Below are 25,976 nucleotides of genomic sequence, written 5' to 3'. Positions count from 1 at the left end.
TTCCTTGTTGAATGAGCTCTTTTATGTGGTAATGTTCTTTTTCCTTTTGCATAATATCTTTGAATGCACTTAAAAATCCATCCAGCTATATCAGCTTGGATATAGCATTTCATTTTGTTAGATTAGAAAAGGAGACAAAAAGTTGACTGGTTTTTCTGAAGGGTTTAGTACATTCCATATAGTACATAAGGGCCCTTTTTACATCTAAGGTGTGTAAGGACCTTTCTGCAACAGTTTTGGAAAAAAAACTGATAGTTTCAAGGTTTGCTTTAAATGAAATGGTGAAATAACCTTGGGTAAAACTTTGAGGTTAGTACGTAAACACACTTTGTCTGAAGACTTGGAAATAAGGCTCTTCAACAGTGAGAGCATGTATTTCACTAACCCTTCTTAATGATCTTATTGCTACTAGGAAAGCTACTTTCCAAGTAAAAAATTGTATTTGACTATTGTGTAGTGGCTCAAATGATAATCCCATAAACCGTGTTTGTCCAATGTTTAAATTCCATGCTGGTACTGGTGGTGTACAAGGTGGAATGACACTTTTTAATCCTTCCATGAAGGCTTTGATTACAGGAATACGAAAAAGTGATTGGTGTTTTCTGTTTTGTAAATATGCTGCAATAGCTGCCAAATGTAGCCATCTTGAGGCGTATGCCAAGTGTGCATTTTGTAAATATACCAGATTGCATATTAGTTGCTGTTCTGTTGGAGAAGAAGGGTTAATTTGTTGTGTATCACAACAACTTACAAAACGCTTCCATTCAGCTGCATAGCATGCTCTTGTTGGAGATCTTCTTTCTTCTTTTAAGATTGTCATACATTCTTCAGGTAAATTGAGGCAGGCAAATTCTAAGACTTCAGGTGCCAGATTGCAAGATTGAGCTGTTGAGGTCTGAGATGGCTCACCCCGCCATTGCTGTGTGTTAGAAAATTTGGATAATTTGGTGTCTTCTCATGAGGTTGTAGGGAGAGCTCCAATAGTGTTGTATACCATGGTTGGCGAGCCCATGTTTGTGCGTTTAGAACGAGAGTCATTGAAGTATGTCTGAGTTTCCTAACTACATAAGGTGGGAATGGGAGAGGAGGAAAAGCGTACACAAATATTCCTGAACAATTCATCCATAGAGCATTGTCCTTTGATTGTGGGTGTGGATATCTGAATGTGAAGCTTTAGCATTTTGCATTGTCCTTTGTTGCAGAAAGGTCTACTGTGAGTATTCCCCACCGAGTAGTTTCTTACCTGTAACTGCAGTTCTGTAGTAGGGGTATCTCTGTGATAGTCATAATCATCTGAAAAGTCCCGCCCATATGCGTGGACCCCGGAGCACTTCATTAGATATATCCTCTTAACCGCACGCGTGCGGTCGATATTCTGCTCCTGCGCTGACTTTTTCAAAAGCGCACTTTACATGACGAGCTGGGCTCGTCATGAGCGTGCGAGGAGGCTACCTCATGACGAGCCCAGCTCGTCATGAGCGTCGAAGGGGTTAAGTTGTCCTCTTCTGCAGTCCTGCATAGACACTTAAGAGATAATAGAAAATAATGCAGCCTAAAAACAACTAGGCTACGCTGGCCATTACTTCATCCTGAAGTGAAAAAGATAGCTAGGTAACAGTTAAATATAACTATTTCACACATAGAAAAACTCCCCTTCACAAAGATCCTTTTTGCATGATAGAGATGAAGGGTTGGACAGACAACCCCCATAGACTACCATTATGTGTCTGTTAATGGATACCGTGCCTTTAAGAATCCTTCCAGAGACCCTCGGTATCCCATGATGCACAGCCAAAGGCTAGTTATTTTCAGTTCTTTTTGAAGGCATGTAAAGCAGGGCCTGCTTAATTCTGGATAATACTGTTTCACCCACCGGGGACAAGGGCGGGTTGATTATGACTATCACAGAGATACCCCTACTACAGAACTGGAGTTACAGGTAAGAAACTACTCCTTCTGTAGTAGGGGATCTCTGTGTATAGTCATAATCATCTGAATAGAATAGCAAGCCCATCCACAACCAACAACCCCAGCGGTGGAAGAAACAAACAGACCCACTATTGCGCAAATAGATTCCTCAGTGAAGCCTGCCCAACCTGAGCATCTACCCTGGCATCAGAGTCCAGGCAGTAGTGTTTAGCAAACGTATGGGCTGACTTCCAAGTGGCAGCCCTACAGATTTCTGCAATAGGGACGTTACGGAGTAAAGCCGCTGTAGCAGCTTTACCTCTGGTAGAGTGAGCCTTAGGCTTACTAACTAGAGTCTTGTTGGCTTTCCGATAACACAACTGAATACAGGACACGATCCACCTGGAGATGGATTGCTTGGAGGTAGCAAGACCAGTCCTGACAGAGCCATAGTTAACAAACAACTGATCCGATCTATGAATCTCCTTAGTCTTATCTAAGTAGAACTTTAACACCCTCCCAACATCGAGAGAATGAAGGGATCTCTCAGCAGGAGAGGAAGGATGCTGAAAAAATGAGGGTAAAGAAATCGTTTGATTTACATGAAACTCTGACACTACTTTCGGAAGGAATTTAGGGTGAGCTCTCATGACTACCTTAGAAGAATGAAACACAGTGTAAGGCTATTGACAACAGAGAGCCTGAATTTCACTCACCCTGCGAGACGATGTTATGGCTACCAGGAAAGCTGCCTTCCAGGACAGATGCTGGAGAGAAGCCTTATGAATGGGCTCAAAAGGCTCCCTCATCAGTCTAGAAAGCACCACATTAAGCTCCCACGGAGGTGAAGGACGCCTAATAGGAGGAAACACCTTCTTCAAACATTCCAGAAAATCTTTGATGACTGGGATTCGGAAAAAGGAAGTTTGTGAAGGACATTTCCTACACACAGTTAAACCTGCTAGATGAACTTTAATGGAATGAAAATTCAGGCCAGATTGAGCCAAATGCAGCAAATAAGGAAGAATGACATTCTTCATGCAGGAGTTAGGATCTGCATTCTTAGAGGCACACCAAATGCAAAATCTCTTTCATTTATATGCGTAGGAAGTCCGTGTGGATGGTCTTTTTGCTTCCTTTAATTTCTCCATGCAGTTCTGAGGGAGATTTAGATGTATATGCTGGACTAGCTCAGGAGCCATGCTGCCAAATTCAGCGACGAGAGGTTGGGGTGCACCATCTGCCCTCCGAACTTCGTGATCAGGTCCGGCCAACACTGAAGTCAAAGGTGCGGCAGGAGAGACCGGTGTAGTAGATCGGGGAACCACCACTGACGAGGCCACTCCAAAGCAATGAGGATCATCTTGGCCCGTGATTGAGAAAGTTTGATCAACACTGTCGGGATCAGGGGAATGGGCAAAAAAGCGTAAGAAAGCCGTTCGGCCAGTTGATCCAGAATGCATTCCCCAGCATCTCTGGTTGGTAAAACCTGGAGGCGAAGTCTCTGCATTTGCTGTTTTCTGCAGTGGTAAACAGATAGACCTCTGGAGTACCCCATCTCCTGAAGATATCTCTTACTACTTTGTTGTTAAGACCCATTCGTGATTTTCTTGAACGAGTCTGCTGGGAGCGTCTGCCTGAGCATTCTGCACACCTGGCAGATGAGTTGCCGTTATGGCAAAGTCCCTGCCCAGCAGCCAATTCCAGATTGTCTGTGCTTCCCGAGACAACGGGCGAGATCTTGAACCTCCCTGCTTGGTGAGATAGTACATTGTTGTTGTGTTGTCCGTCTGAACAATCAGGGAACTGGTGCGAAAGGACGGCTGGAAGGCTTTCAGCGCCAAATGAACCGCTCGGAGTTCCAGGAAGTTGATGTGGTACGTGGCCTCCTTCTGGGGCCACATGCCCTGTATCTGTAGGTGGTCTGAATGCGCTCCCCATCCGTGGAGCGATGCATCTCTGTCACAATGGTCTGAGCCGGTATCTCTTTGTGGAACGGAAACCCATGGGAGGAGATTGTGAGGTGAACACCACCACTTGATGGACTGGAGGGCTCGCTGCGACAGCTGAATGCTGTCCTTCCAATTCCCTCGTCTCTGGTCCCACTGATCCTCCAGACATTCCTGCAGAGGCTGCATGTGGAGGCGTGCAAGAGGAGTGAGGAAGATACAAGACACCATGGAACCCAGGAGAGAGGATTCCGTCCTCACCGTCGGCGAGGGAATGGTCATGAGAACTTGAGCCTTCCGAAGGATTGCTAAGCATCTGTTCTCCGAAGGACACACGCTTGCCTTGTAAGTATCGATGGTGGCCCCCAGATACTGCAGACACTGTACAGGAGTTGAGACAGACTTTGTGTTGTTGATGTGAAGGCCCAAACGTCGAAGGAGAGCGTACATTTGATTGAAGTGCCATTGTGCTTCTTGAAATGTCGCTGCTTGATCAGCCAGTGGTCCAGATATGGGTAGACGAACACCCTGTCCCTCCGCAGATGCGCTGCTACCATAGCCATGCATTTGGAGAATGTCCTGGGCGCTGACTTCAGGCCAAAGGGAAGCACTGCATACTGATAATGATTGTTTCCAACCGTGAATCGCAGGAACTTGCAATGTTTTTTCGCTATTGGCACGTGAAAGTATGCATCTTGCAGATCTATTGCGCATAACCAATCTTTCTGATGGAGCGGAGGGTAGATTTGATGTAAGGATAACATGCAGAACTTCTCTCTGAAAATCCACTTGTTTGCCTGTCGCAAGTCGAGGATGGGCCTGAGTTCCTTCTTGTCTTTCTTTAGGGCAAGAAAGAATCTTGAATACAGTCCTGTTCCCTTCTGTGCAAGAGGAACTTGCTCTATTGCCCTTTTCTCCAACAAGATGTTTGCCTCCGCCTGTAACTCGCGTAGCATGTAACGGGAGTGAGTCGGAGGGATGGACGGAAGAGGGCTGATGAAACATAGAGAGTATCCATTGCGAACAATATTCAGCAACCAATTGTCCTGAGTTATATTTTGCCACTCTGCCAGGTAATTTTGAATGCTTCCCCCACCGGAGTGGGTAACAGAAGAGGGGGAAGTAACCCTTCAGGGCTTAGGCCCAGCAGGAGCCTTGTTCCCTGTAGACTGCTGGTTGGACCGTCCTCGTGATTGTCATTTATGAAACAGTTATCGCTGAAACTGTTGCTGTTGTTGACCATACTGACGGCCTTGCCCACGCTGGAACCTCCGAGAGGAGAACCGCCGTTAGAATGGGCGGCAGGTCTTACGCTGGTCTTTGGGCTTCTCCAAACCAACAGCCTTCAAGGTTTCCATCTCGGATTTCATCCGTGCAATCTCCTCATCTGCATGCGAACCGAAAAGAGTCGAGCCAGAGAATGGTAAGTTCGCTATGCGCTGCTGAGCCTCTGGTTTTTTAAAGAAGTAAGGCGGAGTCAGGAATGGCTTCGAAGAGCCACACCGTGACAATATTCGTGGGCCGACAAGAGTGACGTGTCTGCCGCCGCACTGATGATCTGGTTAGAGACCATCAGTCCCTCATTCAGTATTTCTTGAAAGTCCTCCGGCTTGTCCCTGGGTAGAAGATCTACAAATTGGTTGAGCGATTCCCAAAGGAAGTGGTCATACCTCCCAAGAAGGGCAGTCGAACTAGCCGCCCTCATTGATGTGGCTGCCGAGCTGCAGACTTTCCTCACACCAAATCCAGCTTACGGCTTTCCTTTTTCGGTGGTACCGAAGACGCCGGGGCTGTTGCATGCTGCTTTTTTGCTGCCACCACAGTAACAGAGTCTGCAGTGGGGTCCATCCGGAGAAAGACAGGATCCGAATCGGGAGCTCTGTACGTCTTGTGAAGCCAGGAAGGAGCAGATTGTCCCGCAGAAGGCGTCAGGAACAGCTCCATAACTGGTTTCAGCAAGCCAGGTACCAGTGGAAGTAAGGGGTGAGATGACAGTCTCTGCTGGAGTGTTTCAAATATTACGGATGTTGAAGGTACTGGAGCCGACAACGGAATAAAGTTTAGTAGCCCCTCTGACCAAAACCTCCTGAAAAGTGGTGACATCATCAATAGTTGACAGTATGTGGAGAAGAGTCCATTAGCATGGGAGAGTCCTGGCCTGCACTCTTCGAGGATGTGTCTCGGTTTTACCGGGAGCGTGATCTCCCATGGCTGTGGCGCCGCCGAGAGTGCGTGGACGAACGGTGACGTTCACGAGAATTATGCCTCGGACGAGGCCTTGATCTTGGTCTGCTGGGCTCTGCGCGAGGCACTGGCGAAGGTGCTGATGGCCCAGGCGCAGGTGGAGACAGAGGTAACACTGGAGGCGGAGGAGGAGGAGGAGGAGGAGGCGTAGATGGCGGAGGAGGTGGTGTCTGCCGAGGAGGCATCCTCGAAGGAGAATAAGTACGGGAGTACTCTGAGTCTGAAGATACAGCCACCCTTCTCTTTTGTGCCCTAGACTTCCTCCTCAACCTAGATTTAACGCTCAACGGCGAGCGTCGGCGTCGTCTTGAACTCCCTGCTGATGATGACAGGGTCACAATTGAGCGCGCCTGGAATTTATACCTCGATGTCCAGCTTCTTTAATGGCTTCTCGATGTCGATCTTCTCGTCGACCTTCTCGATGTCGACCATCTCCTTGACGTCGACCGTCTGCTTGACGCTAAGCGTCTCCTGGACGCTGAGCTTCTCCTCGATGCTGAGCTTCTCCTTGACGCTGAGCGACTCGTCGACGTCGATGGAGATCGGGGTTGGCTCGACGGCGAGCACCGGTGCCTTGAACTCGATCGACAGTGATAGTGCTTCGAAGTCGATCGATGCCTTGATGGCGATCGATGCCTCGACGGCAACCTCGGCCGAGATTTCGTCGTCCTTCCCCTCGACGCCGAGCGTCGATGTCGCTTTGATCCAGAGCCCTGGGTCGATGGGGTGCAGATCCTCGTCATACCTGCTTTCAACGTCGTCGTAGGAGTCAACGTCGAACGAGACCGGCGCCGTTTTTCAGCCTATTTTCGACTGGGGAGCCCCCCAGAGGCGGCCACGTGGGTCTTAGAAGAGGACTTACCCTCTCCTTGCCCAGAGGTCCCTGTAGAAGGTGCCTGTCATCTCTGCTTCTTTACCTTGAAGTCGAATCTTCTCTCTGTCACGCAAGGTGCGCCTAGAAAAGGTCTTGCAGATGGCGCAGGTAACAGGAATATGAGAGGCAGGCAGACACAGAATACATACTCTGTGTGAATCCGACTTTGCCTTTTTCCTCCCACAGTCAGGACACTTGTCGAATAAGGCTGGCATAATGACAAGTAAACTGTGGAATGTCTGCCCAAAAAGTACTGCAGAAGCAAGAGAAAGGTCAAAAACGTAGAGTGAAGTTTAAAAAACTCACTTTCAAGCTAGAAATATTGAAAATATACCAATCAAGGAAGAGCTCAATGCTCCAGGGTCCTGCTAGCAGGAGCCGGAAAAAAGAACTGAACTAACTCTAGTTAGTAAGCCTAAGGCTCACTCTACCAGAGGTAAAGCTGCTACAGTGGCTTTACTCCGTATCGTCCCTATTGCAGAAATCTGTAGGGCTGCCACTTGGAAGTCAGTCCATACCTTTGCTAAACACTACTGCCTGGACTCTGATGCCAGGGTAGAGGCTCCGGTTGGGCAGGATTCACTGAGGAATCTATTTGCACAATAGTGGGTCTGTTTGTTTCTTCCACCGCTGGGGTTGTTGGTTGGGGATGGGCTTGCTATTCTATTCAGATGATTATGACTATACACAGAGATCCATACATAAACATAGAGATTCTATCAATGTGTGGTGGTTTTAATTTTTTAATTTTTAGTTTTATTTTTACATGTGAATGGTGAGAATAATAAACTCTCTCTTAGGGTGGTAAAGATGAGAGCACAATGTGCTTGTTAAAATACCCCTCACACACTAAAAAAATCCTTTAGTGTCATGCTTCATCATGGGGGTCTTCCCGTCCCACTACGGGGCGGGGCGTGCTACGACCTAACGAACTACGCGGGAGCACTTTGAATGTGACAGAGGCTATGTGACAGTGCAGGGTGAGTGATGTCAGTGAGGTGTAGGGACCTATTTATGTGTGGGTGTTAAAAGGTTAAAAATTCCCTGGCTAGTAGAAAAAAATGATTTATTCACTTCCCTAGCTGGGAACGTTAAGAAGGGGGTTTTGAGGTAGAGCGATTAGCTTGCTACCTGGTCTACATGTTTCGTAAGCAGTCCCCTACTGCTTACTCATCAGGACCTTCTAGTGGCCCCTACTAGAAAATTGCTCGGTTTCTAAATTAGTATGCCTACAGTCCTAAAAACTAGCAGCAAAAATCAGCTGGTAGTTTTAGCTTCCGGGCATGAGCTGGCCCAGTGGAAGCGAGATACATTTTATCAGAAAAGTGGACCTATTGCGGTCTCTGTAAAGGAAATGGGAAAAAGAGAGAGAAAAGCACCAAATTTATACAATTGTATAGGTAATCTGTCATTCAGCACACATTTTTGACGGTGCCACTGGTCTCACTATACGTCCTTACTGGCACGTTTCATAAAGAATATACTTAAAACTTTATGCACAGAGGAGAGGTGCATTCTACCATCCCCTGATTGTTCGTTTGCACTTAGTGACCGAACATTGTGTAGCCCCATACACTTAGGGCTGGCTTGTATCAACACACACACAATCATAACTCAATGCACACATCAGCATCACACAGGGTTAAAATTAGAGGGACCCGATTCCTTCGAGAGGAATGTTCATTTCGAAAAGTATTCTCGGCATCAATATAACCTCCGCACTTCACTGTCATCCCATTTGGTGTGTAATGAAAAGACTAGCACGCTAACCTAAGATGGCCGCCGTTAGAATAAGACTCCATTATTCCTCGGAGCGGCAGCACGGGTAGGAGTAAGGCAGTGAACTTATGCGGAAAGTGTGAGTAATAGACTTTGAGCACGAGTCTTTAAAATATGGTCCACGAGATAAAAAACGAACTACTTTGGTTTGTGTATTTCACGCAAAGGGCGCGGCTTTCTTTTGCAGATTACCGTGGGGAACACCTACCGTCTGTCAGCTCATGGGGCATGTAACGTGTGCCAAAGTAGTATGTATCAAAAACTTTTCTATGTCCTACAGTGATTTTAATGACTGTTTTGAATAATACTTTTCGAAGTATTATCAGTGTCTTTTTTAATCTTTTCTAGTTGATCATCTACTGCAGGCCCAAAAAGATGTTGCCATCAAACTGGCTAATCTCTATGTGCACACCTTCGAGCAGCAGCACATCTTAACACCCACCAACCCCTTCTTCTCATCTATCGTGTGGTGGAAACGTTATATAGATGATGTCCTAGTGGTTTGGAGAGGCAACCGTGAGTCCATCTTACTTTTTCACCAGTGGCTTAACAATCAGAATCGATACCTACGGTTCACGGTGGAGATAAACAAAGAAAGGCTTTCTTTTCTTGATCTATCGATCTATGCCACTCCGACTGGACTCGAGAGTGAACTCTTTCGAAAGCCAATGGCAAGGAATTCCCTGCTATTATATGGCAGTCAACATCCAAAGTCTCTACGAGACAATCTGCCCTATGGACAGTTCCTCCTTGTCCGACGGAACTGCTCCACCAAAGAGACTTTCCTGAAACATTCAGAGAGCCTATCTCGACAGTTGGAAGCCCGTAATTATCCTAAACGTCTGATTAAACAATCCTGGAAACGGGCAGCGAACAACCACAGAGAATCCTTGTTAGAACCACCTCAAGTGAAGCCAACACTCAATCGGCTCACTTTTGTGAGCACCTTCAGCACTAAGTCCAATTAGGTACAAAAGATTGTGAACCGCCATTGGCGCATTCTAAATGCTAGTGCTGACAAAATTGAACCCCCGTTGTTTTCTTTTAAACGATCGAGTAATCTGCGGGACCTTCTAGTACACACACGTCCTAAGGAGTCCTCTAAACGCCCTGTAGGTACCCTTTGGGACTTACCAGCAGTATCAGGACATCATCCATGTGGATGCTGCTCTATATGCCCGCAGACTAAAAATACTACTGAAATTGACATCGGCACTGGTCATCCTTGGGAGCAGCGACATTTCATGAACTGTAACAGCTCACATGTGATTTATCTTCTGACTTGTCCGTGCGCAATTAAGTACGTTGGCATGACAACGCGTAAAGTTCGCGTCAGGATGCTTGAACATAAGAGTTCTTTTAGATGCAAAAAGACTCTTACTAAACTGACTAGACATTTCGCTGAACTGAAACACACAGAAGAGGAATTCACCTGGACTGTTCTGGAAAAGCCCTTCATACCATCACACATTGGGGACGTATCGTAGTTCCTATTTTCCAAGGAACAACGTTGGATATACAAACTTTCTAGTGATTCTTCGGGATTGAATGATGACATCCCATGGGCTACCCTGTGAGAAGAGGTTTAGAGGATTACTCTGGTTGATATCTGGGCATAATGGTATTGATTTATTCCATATCGTTTTGTAATAGCAGTTTTTTAACACCCTGCACTATTGACAAACTTGGGGGCGTTCTAGAACACAGTTCGTCATTCTGTGAAGCCATTTGCGGCTCCTTACGCTCCTGCAAGATCCAGTCATGAGTTCGACTGTGACCTATTCATTATCTACTGAATGCACTGTTAATGCGCTTCAACTTGGAGGGTATATAAACAATAATAAAGGAATTTTGATCTGCAAGTCTGGAGTACTTAAAAAACAGTGGTTGTTTCCGGACTACAGTCCGTCATATCATGACGTCATCTTGTAGTTCCTCGTTTTCCTCTCGCGAGATTTCATTTCTATCTCCACCGCGATTCCAATACTACTCATTTCATACACTCTAGACTTAATAATGCGTCCTAATTTGAATTCTATTCAGACAGTATTGATGACAGGTTGATCTGGTAGTTTATAGGACATACATATCGGAGATTGGGTCGTGGTACGGCGAGTTCCGGGTCATGTGAGTCCGCCCACCATCAGGATCGCATTCATGTCCTGTCTATCCCAAGAAGCGGTTGCCTCCCCCCCTGACTCAGTGCCCACAACGAGGCAACGATGGACAGGTTAGTTCGATATTGGCAGGGAGGGCACGAGTTTTACTCGTGCGAGCGACTCGGGCCACATTAATCACTCTTTAAGCAGTTAATATTTTGAATGCGCCCCTCTCTAATGATTTCCCGAGAACTGCAAATAGTTTTAAACATAGCATGCTGGATGAGCGTTCTCACTTGGGGCATAGCTTAGCTCACATGCTTTTTAACGTAGAGGGCTGCCCAGTGTTCTGCAGATTCGAGGATAGTAGGTGAGCCATAATTAGCTAATTATTTTCAACTAGTACATACTGATGCAATGTTTGCTATTTAGATAACAGAGTCCGACTGACTATCTGTAATAGAAGGACTACCTTAATCATGAGGCCGTTCTATTGAATACAGGCTATTTGCGCCAAGTGTCCTCATTTACAGTAATTTTTCTCGCACACTTGTATTGATTTGTGTGGGGAGTTTTAAGAGAGTGAATTGAGATGTCAACGAACAAGCACGAATGAGAGAAGTGTAAATACTGGGTGTTCATTGGGTAATAACATGAGTCGCTCTATGAGCATAATGTTTTACTTAAGACACCTCACACCTTTCTCCCATAGAGCGGGGCCTCCGCCTTCCTGAGCGGGGTCCAGTGGAGGTAAGGTACATTCCCCGGTCCCTCTGGGTGAGTGATGAACTAATTAAATTTCTTTTAGTGTAAAATGGAGGGTTATACATACGGTGCATCTTGGACTGAGATCCTTGTGTTTGTCCCCCTTTCTTTAGATGTGAGACCACTCCAGTTGTTGACACAGAGCAAGCTGTTTATGGACTAATATTCCAATCATATCCTTTTTTGATTCACATGTTCTGTTTATTCACATTAAGCGGTAGCAAATCTTTTGAGAACAGAGGCCCTGAAGAAAGCCTGTGGAACCCCTTGTCCTGGTGGCTGAAACATGTTGGCCTTTTTGGTGGCAGTCGATATTTGTTAAGTCTGCCCTGCTGTTTACACTGTTCTTGGTTTTAATTAGAGGGTGAAATAACTATTTGAATAAAACATATTGATTACCTTTTCACCACTCTATTTTATCTCACCACTTATTATTATTAAGTTTGCACTGCACACATTCCCATACTTTGGTGTCTATCTCATGGTCAACACAGTGTCTGTGGGTTTGACTCACTGAGATTCTTCCAACTATTGGGTGTGGACATGGTCCCAATGATCGAGGGACAGGCCACCCCATTCGCCCTGGATGACCAAATGAGAATATAGATCATCGTAAGATTTTTTTATGGGAATCCATGATTTCTTTGAGTCTCACTGACATTCACCTGTGGTCTTGATTTAGCTGCATAAGTATGTACCCTCGATACTCACAGACTGTATAGTGATTTGGTACTCACAACCAAACTAACAGTGGCTGTTATTTAGAGTAGGATCTATTGCACCTAGCTCTTCTTTATTAGACCCCTGGTTCTTTGTCTGTTGTTCTACTTGACTTTGGGGGATGTGAACCATGGCAGGTCTTTAAATATCCCTCGGACCCTTCATTTCCCTGTGGTGTTATTGTGTTATTGGGATATCAACCTGGCTGCCTGGTTCTGTACCATCTGCAGTCTTTTGGTGAGTTAGAGCGGGATGCCAAAGTATATAGAGTTGGCATAATCCAGGTGCGATATCACATGGCTAGGACCACCTGGATTAAGGCTTCCCGAGTAAGTAATCTCCTAAACTTCCTTATCTTTCTCAGCTGAAAGAAACAGGTAGAAGTTACTGCTCCTATCTGAGATTTCATAGTGATATGGAAAAGTAAATTTTGCTATGTTCTGTGTCCCTACGTGTCATCCATCATATGTTATCTGTGCATGATTAATATGCATATGTTATTCCCCATGTTCGATTAAAGACGCAATTATAGTTGTGTCCACCTTTAGTATGTCAGTTTCCAGTTCTCGTGAATACTACGAATATCAGGCCTATGTAAAGCTACGTTGCCACGTTTCTCAGTGTGCACGTTATTCCATTGTAAAGTCCCCGTTTCTAGGCCTCAAAAGGGCCTGGACACCAGATTCAGCTCCTGTCTCCTGAAGCCTCGCTGAAGAGCGATACAGCCCCCACCTGTATCCTCGACCCTTCACTTACTTCCTGCCTCGCAGTGCCCGGTTCAGCCTGGCTCTGCTTCTGAGTCTGCCAAGAGTATGTTATGATTCCAGTTATCAGTTAGTCCTCCTTCTCTGCATTCCTAAAGCTACTGAATCGCATCAATAGTTTCCGTCATTGTCTAGCCTCTACGTCTCCATGTAAGAGAAATACTGCATCTAATGATCATTTAATATTCTTCATCACGCACTACATGTAGAATAATGCATGCTCCAGTCTTAGAGTCTGTTCGCCTTTACCCCGATAACATTTGGATTCTATCAACATGTTCTCTAAACATCAGATACTAGATACTGCTTAGGTACATGTCGCCCTGACTCTCCAGACTTCAGTCTCTGCTCCTAGCACAGAGCTCATAGCCCCCAGCTTCTCCTAGTAACACGTCATTGCCAGTTTACGCGCACCATCAGGTTAGAGGTCCCGGCTCCTTAGGTAGCCCCCTCCATGTTTCCGCCCCATTGATGACATATTCTGTTACGTTTGCATCACATGTCTATGTATACGCCTCTGTTACACCTACTTTCACCCTTATCTTTCGCGACTGCTACGCGTCACGCCTATTGCTCTACCCACTGCTACGCCTATTGCAATGTAATGCTATGTGTTTGCGTTATGTATATATGCTCATGTACTGTTATTAAAAAGTCCTCCTGGTCCTTGTCCCCGATTCTGCCCCCGGCAGCGCTGCCATCCTATTCCTGTGCAGGTTGTCTTGTTCCTGTCCTTATGCTGTATTAAACCTGCAAAACTCCTACTACCTCGAATCTTGACTCTTATTTATTGAGCTATCTGTTATTCATTTATGCATTCAAAAAGAGAGGTATTATTTATTTATTTACCACATAATGGCGCCCGAACAGGGACTTGCCCTTTCCCCACGCGCCGGTGAAGCCACGCCGGCCCCCTGACCCTCTGCAGCCATGACGGAACCATACCGTGCACGTGCAGATATTTCTGCTTCAAGTATCCCTCAGGCCCACGGAGGAGACGGAGGAGGCGGTCCAGCATCCAGACGAGGCGGTGGAGGAACGCGGCGAGTCCCGACCAGAGCCCAAGCCGAGAGTCCAAGGTCCGAGGTATCCGGAGGTCCACCCGTAACTGAAGTCTGAAGTTCGTCGTCCGTCGTCGTAGCAGTCCAGTCCAGTCCGAGGCCTTCCGTTCTTACTGCCCGGTGAGTACCATTACTGGGGTAGTATCTAGACAGGGTCAATTTAATTGACTCTGGTCCGTGGGTTGGTGGTACACAGGCCCACAAACGAAGTGTCCACTTCGGTGGATGCGGGTCCTGACGTGTCTCTGTATGAGACCGGTAAGTTTCGTACTGTTTCAGCAGTGCATCTAGTTTCTGTTCTAGTCAGTTCTGTTCTCGAGAAAATTCATGTATTCTGTTTTCCGTATTCCAGGTAGTATTCTGTTCGAACTGTTATTCTGAATGTTCTTCATGTATTTTAATGTCGTGGTATGAGTGCGAAGTGATTCTCGTGTTTATTGTGTATTGTATTGTGTCCAGATCATAGTTCAGTCATGCCGCTCTTTTCAAAACTGCGTCAGTTGAGAACTAGAAAAGGTCTGCTGGAAGCAGCAGTTCCTGTCCCGCCTAGGGACAGTCCAGGTCATTTTATGTATCAGAAGCATGGCATAAGCGCCATATTGTATCTAGATTTATGGGTCGAGTATACCAAACAGTTAGAGGAAAAGTATAGATGGCCTGTATCAGGCACATGGGATGCCGAGTGCATCATGAGAGTAGAAGAAGCATTATGGAAAAAGAAAGCCAGACAGTCACAGAAAGATGCCATCGAGTTATGGCGCAAAGAATCTCATAAAAGAACCGAAAAAGAAATCAGAAAGTCTGAACTAAGTAGAGAATCCTTGGAACGAGCCCAAGAAAGGGAATTAATCGAGATAGGTGAACGAGTTAAAACCGAACAGTCAGACAGACAGAGGCATGCTCTTATTAAGGGTATGTATCCTCTTCTTGCCGAGGGCTTGCCAAAAGCGACCCCAGAGGCATCCAGTAACTTTCCGCCACCATTAGTTCCGACCAAGCTACGTCACAAACCGACCGCAGCTGATATTTTCATCTCGTCCTATTTGGACGACACAGTCCCAGAATATGCAAATCCTGTTCGCGCTCCGCCAGTCCCTGTAAATCAGGCACTCCCCGTTTCTCCAGACACCGGGGTACCCCTTGCAGTACCTGCTACGGTCCCCCAGGTCCAGCCCGCCATACAAGTCCAGCCTGCATTTCCATTTCCCACTCTGCCAGGACGAAGAGCATCAGTAGACGACTCTAGTCTAGGGGCCGCAGGGGGAGGTCCTCCTCAAACCCCGCCGCCACACAAGCGTTTAACGTTAGTCGAATTACATGCACAAGCGTCACAGCGTACGCCCAGATATCAGTCTGTAGCAGAAATAAGAAAAGCCCTTAATGAATGCGGCTATGATCCAGTCCCAGGCGAGGATAATATGGTTTTATATTCATTACGTGGAAGAAAGGTGGCCGAGTATCTAGTCACCCTACTGAATATGAAAGAAGATCTAGACAGAATATATCGTTTCATCCGTACAGGGGATGATCCAGAGAGCATTGGCGAAGTCATGTCTCAAAGGAAAGCCGAGATCCAGCTCATGATACTAAAGTTTTTGATTAATTGTTTAATAAGAGAACAAGATTACCCGTCCAAAGATCAAGCCGAAATGAGAACCCTGACAAAGTGGAGTGATAATATAGCCGAGGGTAAGCACAAGACCATCAGTGCTATGGAAAGTATGTACAAGAAAATCCGTAAAGAAATAATAAAGTTGCACGAACAGCGTAAAGCAGCACAAGTAAGCGAGAAAGAAAGTAACTCTGATACTGAAGAGGTAGATGACGAGAATCCCGCCAGAATAGCGTATGTAGGAAAATCTAGATTTCCAGATCGCCATTTACGCCTAGAACACAAGTCAATTTTTCATCATCCAGCACCAGAACAAGGTTCTCTAGAACAAGTGTTTCAAGCTACCGATCACATTCTGAAATCACGAATCGGTTACAGTGAGTTAAGTACTATGCATGAACAAGAACTAGCCCGATCAGCAGTCCGATGGATTACTGATTCTACCACTTTTCCAGACGAAATAGTGGCACAAATGTTTCTGAAAATGCCCCCAGCCGAGCAACGACTGGCGGGTATGTATATGATTCAGCACCTCATTACATTGTATGAGGGTCAGCACTCTGATCCAGGCCCGTTACATGATATCCTGAACGAGTTACTCCAGTATAGATGGAAAGGTTTAGGTACCGATTTAATTAGTGTCATTCTAGAACAGCGTCACAAATATAGAACGTTTTTGAACCCGCATTTTGTTCATGTCTCACCCCCAGAAAATAAACCATTTTACATAGAGAGACAGAATCCGTTACGAGAAGTCCACCCAGTTAGAGGAACGGGTGGCGAACTAGAACGAGTGTTTGTTTACACCCCGATCACAAAGATGGAACTCTTAGAGATGAAAAAATTAATCCCCTGTCATGATAAAGATCCAGCAGGGTTCCATCGAGAATTAAAAGACATGCTCCGTATGGGAGAATACACGTATCCAGATATAATTAAAATGTTAAAGGTTCTGCTGCCCGCAGGGGTGTATGAAAAGCTCAAGGAAAAAGAATGGGAGGTGGGAGAGAAAAAGATCGATTGGGCAGTTCTAGAAGCTGAAGATAAGGCACGAGTACCAGGTACCGGTCTTGGAGCGAAATGTAAAGAATTACCTGAATTATTGATTCAAGTTTTACCCAGATTGTTAACAACGAAAAAGGAAGACTGGGATGCAATCTCAGCCTGTAAACAGAAACAAGACGAAGACATTAGTGATTTTTATTCTAGATTTGAGAAATGTTTTAGCATCAACAGTGGCCTCAAGACAAGTAGTGAGTCATACCCTCACCTTTTTGTTACTAAATTAGTCGAGAATTCAAGTCAACAAATTAAGAATCGAGTTTTGAAAGTCGAAAGTACCTGGCAAGCTAATACCCCATCCCAGATGTTACAGATGCTCCAATACCACCAGAATAGAATTAGAGAAGAGCAAGAACACGAGAGAAAACGTATGAAAGACACGAAAATGAAAGTACTAGTTGCACAATCTGTTCCTCAAGACAGTCAGAAGAGGGGTCCGAATCAAGCCAGTCATCCTGCAGCTCCCGTTAAAGGGAACTGCAATTATTGTAAACAGCCAGGTCATTTTATAAACGAGTGTGCAGTTCTGAAACACAACATAGCTACTGGTAAGACTAAAGAAAGACCACGTCCGCCTAGACAAGAACAAGTTTCACAGATTCCTCAGCCACAGAATGCACCACAGACAGTTACAGCACCGCAGCCCATCGCTGCAACACAGCACGTTACACAGCAGATGTACCAGTATGCACAGTCTGAGTATCCAGAGTATCAGCCATATTCATGAAACAGCCTAGAGAGGGAGGTAGGCTTGCCTCTCATCGAGATACCTGTAGATCAAGAAGGTCCCTATGTTCACAGTCAAGTATTAGGGAAAGACAGAAAGTTTTTGATTGATACAGGGGCAAGTAGGACCACAATTAGCCACGCCGAAGTTCCAGGGGCTCCGCTCTCAGGCTCAAGAAATGTTTCCCTTGGATTTTCAGGAAAACCCATTGTAAATGAAATATCAAAGCCAGTTACTCTAGAAGTAGGTCCATTGTCCCGTACTACTGACCTGTTACTTACTAAGTCATGTCCAGAGAATCTATTAGGTATTAAAACACTGAAAGAATTAGGTGCAGTTATATGCTGTTCCCCAGAGGGAATACGTCTGTTCCTACGTGACTTCAAGGGTCACTATGTATTACGAGATTTTGATCCCAGATTGTCCAATGTCCCGCAGCATCTATGGGCGCAAGGTCCAACTGATGTAGGTTACATGCAAATCACACCCCATCGTGTGACTCTCAAGCCAGGTGTAGTGTTACCACGAATCAGACAGTATAGATTGCCACCTGAGGCTGTAGCAGCCTTATCCAAAATTATTGACGAGCTCATGGCTCAAGGAGTGGTTGTAGAAACTGACTCCAATGTATGCAATTCTCCGATCATTCCTGTTATGAAACGTACTGATCCAAATGCACCCCCAGTATATCGATTAGTGATTGACCTACGAGAGCTTAATAAATGTATTATTCCCCAGTACCCAGTGGTCCCAGATATCTCTTCCCTATTAACAACCATTGATTCCGAAGCCATGTTCTTTACTGTAATCGACCTCAAGAACGCGTTTTTTAGTGTCCCCATTCATCCAGACAGCCAGTTCCTTTTCGGATTTTGTTTAAATGGAAGGAGCTATATGTTCACACGAGCTCCTCAAGGTTTCACAGAAAGTCCTAGTATTTACAGTCAAGCACTTAAGAGACAACTGGACAACATTCACATGCCAACTGACACTGCCCTGCTCCAGTATGTCGATGATCTACTGGTCACAGCCCGTTCTGAACGTGCTTGCGAGCGAGCATCCCTTACAGTCTTGTATTTCCTAGCCGAGATGGGACACAAGGTGTCCCCTTCGAAGCTTCAATTCTGTGTCCAGCAAGTGGTCTACTTAGGACACTTACTGTCCAAGAGGGGTAGGCAGTTGACACCAGACCGTATCCAGTTAATAGCGAGTCTTCCTCAGCCCAAGACCCAGAAGGAGGTACGTGCTTTTATCGGCCTCACTTCTTACTGCCGACAATGGATTCCTCAGTATGCATTTCTAGCCAAGCCACTGATACAGTTAACGACACAGGAGGCAGCCGTATCGACTGTTCTCCCTTGGACATCTGAACATACACTTAGCTTCAATGAGTTAAAGAAAGCTTTATGCCAAGCTCCAGTTCTAGCTACACCGAACTACAGTAAGCCTTTTACACTTTTCGTCACAGAACGCGAAGGTACAGCATTATCTGTTCTCACACAAGATCAAGCAGGACAATACAAGCCTTGTGCTTATTTTTCGAGCACATTAGATCCTGTAGCCCAGGCTCTGCCTGCGTGCCTCAAGTCAGTTGCAGCCACAGCACTAGCTATCAGAAAAAGTGATTCCATAGTATTAGGACACTCCCTGACAGTACAAGTTCCACACTCCGTGGAAGTTCTTTTAAACCGAACACAGACTCAGCACTTGACAATTGCACGTTTAACAGGTTATGAATTGACACTGTTTCAGCCACACATAGAAATCAGACGCTGCAACGTTCTCAATCCTGCTACACTGTTACCATCAGCTAATCCAAATCCTGCCACACACGATTGTGTGGAAGTAGTTAACATCATGACAAAGCCAAGACAAGATCTGACAGATATTCCGTTACCAGATCCCGACCTGACACTTTATGTGGATGGTTCATGCATGAGAACTAGTACAGGAGAACTAGTAGCCGCGTATGCAGTGACTACTGACACTGAAGTTATTGAAACACACCGTATTGACACCCTGTCTGCTCAAGCAGCAGAGCTAGTTGCTCTGACTCAAGCCTGCATACACGCTAAGAACCGGAAAGTTAATGTTTACACAGATTCACGCTACGCATTTGGAGTCGTACACGACTTTGGAGTGCTCTGGCAGGAGAGAGGTTTCATGACTTCTCATGGAACCAAGATTCAGCATGGTCTCCTTATTCAAGCTCTGTTAGATGCCATACATTTACCGACATCCATTGCTATCATGAAATGCAAAGCACATACGAAAGTTACTGACATTATTTCCCAAGGTAATGATCTAGCAGATCGCACAGCCAAGCTTACAGCACAGACACCAGACATTCCAGTTAATAAGACACAGACGCACACTCCAGATCCGACTACATGTATGACAGTTAAGGACCCTACTCAAGATGTCATAGATATCCAGTTACATGCTACTCCCGAAGAAATCAAGAAATGGTCCGAACAAGGAGGGGTCCAGACAGATCAGGGATGGTTAACGAAGGGAAAAGCCACTTGGTTTCTCCCCGACTCTATGGTTCAAGTCATTATCAATACCGCACATAGTCCAGCACATTTAGGAGAAAAAGCTATGTTAGACAGTATCCAGAACATTTGGTTCAACAAGCATTTACGAGCTGCAGCCAAGCAGAAAGTCCGTACCTGTATGATATGTTGTCAGTTTAATCCAGGTAAAAGTGTCCCGGTGGAACAAGGTGGATTCCAGCCCCCTGACCACCCTTTTGAAGTCCTCCAGATGGATTATATTCAGATGGAGCGATGTCGAGGTTTCAAGTATGTCCTTGTAGTTGTATGCGCTTTGTCCAGGTGGACAGAAGCATATCCAGTCCCAGATTACACAGCCGCGACCACTGCCAAGCAGTTGCTTCGTGAGTTCTTCCCCCGTTATGGACTCCCTAGGGTCGTATATTCTGATAACGGCCAGCCATTCTCCTCAGAGTTAATGAAGCATGTTTCCCTTTTGTTAGGGTACCAGTGGAAGTTCCATTGTGTACGCCATCCTGAAGCAGCAGGTCTCGTAGAGAGACATAACCAGACCCTGAAAATTCGCATCGCCAAAGTATGTAAAGAGAAAGGTGTGGACTGGGTAGTAGCTCTGCCAGTCGCTTTGTTCTATATGCGCATGGTCGCACATTCCAGATCAGGTCTGTCCCCGTATGAGGTCGTTTTCGGCCGCCCCCCTAACATGTGGGGTACACCCAGACCCCGAAGTATTACCGATGTTTCAAGTAATATGCTGACAGATTACCTAGCTTCCTTGATGTCTGCCCTCAACTCTTGTCGTTCACAGGTTGCTGCCGCATTTCCAGACAATACCGAGGTGGCACCGCATGAAATCGTTCCAGGATCCATGGTCCTTGTCCGGAATTTCGACCGCTCAAGTCCGCTGGAGCCTCGCTGGAAGGAGCCCCGACAGGTCCTCCTCGCCACCCGTACAGCCGTGAAGTTGGAGGGACGCAAAGGCTGGGTGCATCTTTCGCATATTAAAAAATGTTATGGACTGAAACCGGTCTCAAAGAACATTTCCCAGGATTCAAAGGATTACCAAAGTACTATTCTTAAGGACTGTCCCGCAAAGAACAATGATACTGCACCCTCCCCGTTAGAGAAAACTCCGCAGCAGGAGTATAAGTTGAAACTCCGGTCTAGTAAAATAAGTCAGCCAGTTTGATTGTCTAAGTCCTCCCCTAGGTGAAACGGTTAGACTGTTTCTGACATGTATAAAATAGACCCCCATAGTGAGAGAGTTAGTCAAAACTCAATCCGATGTATCGTTTTTCTATGTTTCGTATTATTTCTCAGCATTATGATTTCCTGCACCAGTTATGCATTTTACCTGTATTTTCCAGTTTCTCATGTAAATAAGTCTTCTAATGTTACAGTAGAGCACACGTTTAGTGATCTGCCTCCTCATGAACTCTCTTACCGCCTCGCTATGCGAAATAATTCTTTCATCCGCATGTTACATTATTCACACCAGACCAGCAATGCCACTAATTGTTGGGTGTGTGGTCGACTCCCCCCTTTCCAGACACCGAAGGGAGTTCTGCCACTCTTTCCTTATCCATTTTCACATAATGGTTCGTGTGGAGCATGGTCCACGTTAACGTCATCCTCAACAGATATGTCTTTTCTTAACAGTACATGTTTTCCAGACAAGCAAGGTCTTCCCCACAGAACAGGGTTAGATCTAGAAAATGAAGTGTATAATTTAGGTAATTATTCTTCGAATTTCATGGTCCTGAATGTTCAGTCTGATACTACTCCAGACTTACCTGCAATTTCAGTACTACCAGTCAAAGGCGAATTATGTGTCCGAAATAATGGTTCCGTACATGTAGGACATAGCGATTGTACTACTATTGTCAAGTATAGTGACAGTGGGAAATCTATTTTCAAAGCTTCACGTCATTCTTATTTTATTTGTGGCCAGACCGCATATGTTCGTCTGCCCCTCGATTGGGAGGGAACCTGTTACATTGCCTTCCTACTGCCACCAGTTTTCCTAGCCCCACCTGATTATCATAGAAACACACATCTAGTACACATTAGACATAGAAGGGAGATCGAGTCCCCAATTGTCGATTATACTGAAACTGCTCTAGAACAGTATACAGATTTCAATAGAGGTTTCTTCTTCTTTATAGGACCTATCCAGAATAGTAAGCTAATCCGTAGGTTAACAAGAACCCTTGAAGTAGTAGTCAATGAGACTGCCTCTGCTCTAGGTAACTTAACCGAAGAGCAATCTGCTATGAGATTTGTCGTTTTACAGAATCGTCTCGTCCTTGACGTCATATTGGCCGATAGGGGCGGGGCCTGTAGAGTCATCGGATCTAGTTGCTGCATTTTCATTCCAAATAACGCGCCGTCTGTTTATTCAGCTATAACCAGACTTCATAAAATTGCCCATCTGTTACACCAAAATCCAGGCACCTGGACATGGTCCGGTTGGTTCTGGAATATAATTTCCGCCTGGGGATGGAAAGTCTTGTCCTTTCTAGGTATTGCAGTAGCGATCATATTCAGCTGCTGCCTCTGTATACAATGTGGCCCTGCGATTTGCGGCATTTGTGCTACCTCTTGTATTCCTAGTCCCAAGCCCCGTTCTAAATCCCGTTCCAAGAAAATTCGAGACGAACAAATGATACTGTATGAAATGATAGATGGTATCAAGAATATTGATGTTTCCTGATGGAAACGTAGTGACAAGGAGGGAATGTGGAAAAGTAAATTTTGCTATGTTCTGTGTCCCTACGTGTCATCCATCATATGTTATCTGTGCATGATTAATATGCATATGTTATTCCCCATGTTCGATTAAAGACGCAATTATAGTTGTGTCCACCTTTAGTATGTCAGTTTCCAGTTCTCGTGAATACTACGAATATCAGGCCTATGTAAAGCTACGTTGCCACGTTTCTCAGTGTGCACGTTATTCCATTGTAAAGTCCCCGTTTCTAGGCCTCAAAAGGGCCTGGACACCAGATTCAGCTCCTGTCTCCTGAAGCCTCGCTGAGGAGCGATACAGCCCCCACCTGTATCCTCGACCCTTCACTTACTTCCTGCCTCGCAGTGCCCGGTTCAGCCTGGCTCTGCTTCTGAGTCTGCCAAGAGTATGTTATGATTCCAGTTATCAGTTAGTCCTCCTTCTCTGCATTCCTAAAGCTACTGAATCGCATCAATAGTTTCCGTCATTGTCTAGCCTCTACGTCTCCATGTAAGAGAAATACTGCATCTAATGATCATTTAATATTCTTCATCACGCACTACATGTAGAATAATGCATGCTCCAGTCTTAGAGTCTGTTCGCCTTTACCCCGATAACATTTGGATTCTATCAACATGTTCTCTAAACATCAGATACTAGATACTGCTTAGGTACATGTCGCCCTGACTCTCCAGACTTCAGTCTCTGCTCCTAGCACAGAGCTCATAGCCCCCAGCTTCTCCTAGTAACACGTCATTGCCAGTTTACGCGCACCATCAGGTTAGAGGTCCCGGCTCCTTAGGTAGCCCCCTCCATGTTTCCGCCCCATTGATGACATATTCTGTTACGTTTGCATCACATGTCTATGTATACGCCTCTGTTACACCTACTTTCACCCTTATCTTTCGCGACTGCTACGCGTCACGCCTATTGCTCTACCCACTGCTACGCCTATTGCAATGTAATGCTATGTGTTTGCGTTATGTATATATGCTCATGTACTGTTATTAAAAAGTCCTCCTGGTCCTTGTCCCCGATTCTGCCCCCGGCAGCGCTGCCATCCTATTCCTGTGCAGGTTGTCTTGTTCCTGTCCTTATGCTGTATTAAACCTGCAAAACTCCTACTACCTCGAATCTTGACTCTTATTTATTGAGCTATCTGTTATTCATTTATGCATTCAAAAAGAGAGGTATTATTTATTTATTTACCACAGTGAGGTCACTATTGATGATCACTCCCAGACTTTTGGCTGAGGATGAAGGGTTAGGTGGGGAGCCTAGTTCACTTGGCCAAAACTGTGCGTTCCAGGGGGTCAGGGGACTGCCTATCAGAATCACTTCTGTTTTGTCTGGGTTTAATTTTAACTGGCTGTTATTCATCCAGTCACGGATGTGTAGCATTGTTGCCGAGAATTCAGATATCGAATCAGGTGAATTATTGATAGCGAACACCAGTTGCAGATCACCTGCGTAATTATACGTGCATACCTTCCTATTTTTCAGGGTGTGAAGTAAGGAAAGAAAGTAAAGATGAGATAAGTGAGGGGACAACGAGGAGCTCTGAGGTACTCCACATGTCGTTGCCATTTTAGGTACAGAAAACTTGGAGAGATGCACTGACTGAGTACGCTCCTCGAGAAATGACTCAATCCAGCTGGACGCCACCCCCTTGAGACCGGCCGCCCTGACACAGTCGATCAGGATGCCATGAAAATTTCCTTCTCTGTTGAATGCATGGAGAGCTCATGATATTTAGTAGCTCTATTTTATTACACTGTGATAGGAGCAAGTGTCCTCAGGGGGAGAATGTTTTGTGGGCACAGGTGGGTCTATGTCATAATCTGGTATCACCACATCACAATCTTCTCATGGGTGAGGTGTGTCATCAGTATTGTGTGTACACTAAGAGTCAGTGTCCTGTATTTCACCCTCTTCCCCTTGTGGAGATGGTGAATGAGTGTGAGGAGAAGCAGTTACACTAAAAACTTTAGGGCTTGTGCCTCTATCTTCTTGGATTATAATCTTTTGTGGAGGCTCAGAAAGTTGTCCCTCTTCTGGTTTTCTTTTTGTAGCCACCTTTCTTTTTATTTGCAGTAACTGTTGTAGTCCTTCAAATAACACCTCCTGATCTTCAGTGGGTTTACTACTTCATGTTTTTTGTTTCTTCTGTGCAGTTGTTGAACTTTTAGAAACAGTCTGTGCCCTATAAGTACTGGAATCATTGCTATTCTTCTTCTTAGAACAGTGCACGTGGTGCTTCTGAGACCTTTGTTTCGAAGTTTTATACTTTGATCTGCTCGATTCGGAAAGCTTTTTTGTCTCCGATGTGCGTGTTTTGGGGGGCAAGAAAATAAAACATGCTTGATGGACTCAATGGCTTCGTAGCCCATTGGGCACTCAATTGATGTGCCTGGTCCCTTTTTCCAATGGCAAATGAAGGGAGCTAGCGGGTAAGGTGCCTATCCTAAACATGATAAAAAGTGCTCAAACATGCAGGTTTTCGTACCAGATGTATATAGGGTTCGAGTTCAATATCATAGGTGTTTTACCAAAAGTCTCCCAGGCCCAGCTTGAACAACCATGAATTTATATAGGTACACCAAGGGATCCTTGCTGCACAAAAACCCTCTATGAAGCCCTGGAGCCACTCTGTAAAAGGCTCACTTGTCACCCAGACCCTTAGCAAATATGAAATCGGTCTCAACGCGGCAATGTCCAAAATGGATCTCAAACTGAGATCCATACGGATAGGTAATATGGGGTGCTCAGAGGGATTTTTAGCAGAGATTTCATGAAGAGGTTTTCAGCTCTTTCTAACAACTTCAAAGTGCAATGTCCCCAGCTATCTGCCCCATAAAGGGCTGCCCCACATGCCTGACTCCAGTAGATTTCCAAGGGAGGGGAGATGGGGGAAGATGGAGCATTGTGGTCAAACCTCACGATAGCCCCGGCAGATTTCCTCAGTAACAGGGAGCTTTTCTTCAACTGGGCCAGCCACCTATACAAGTCTTCTAATCGAATGCCCAAGTAGTCAAATTCGGACACTAACTCAAGAGCTACAGCGTCCAATAATATGGTGTTAGAACTGGCTATTTCTGTTAGGCTAAGGCTGATGCCAAAGCCAGGCAGAAACCACCATTCTAGTCAGGGCAAGGGAGTCACACGCCAAGA

This window comes from Lissotriton helveticus, chromosome 9 (genome assembly GCF_964261635.1).
Source record: "Lissotriton helveticus chromosome 9, aLisHel1.1, whole genome shotgun sequence".
NCBI classification, from domain to species: Eukaryota; Metazoa; Chordata; class Amphibia; order Caudata; family Salamandridae; genus Lissotriton; species Lissotriton helveticus.
The sequence above is the reverse complement of the archived record's forward strand: the minus strand, read 5'-3'. Positions refer to the sequence as shown.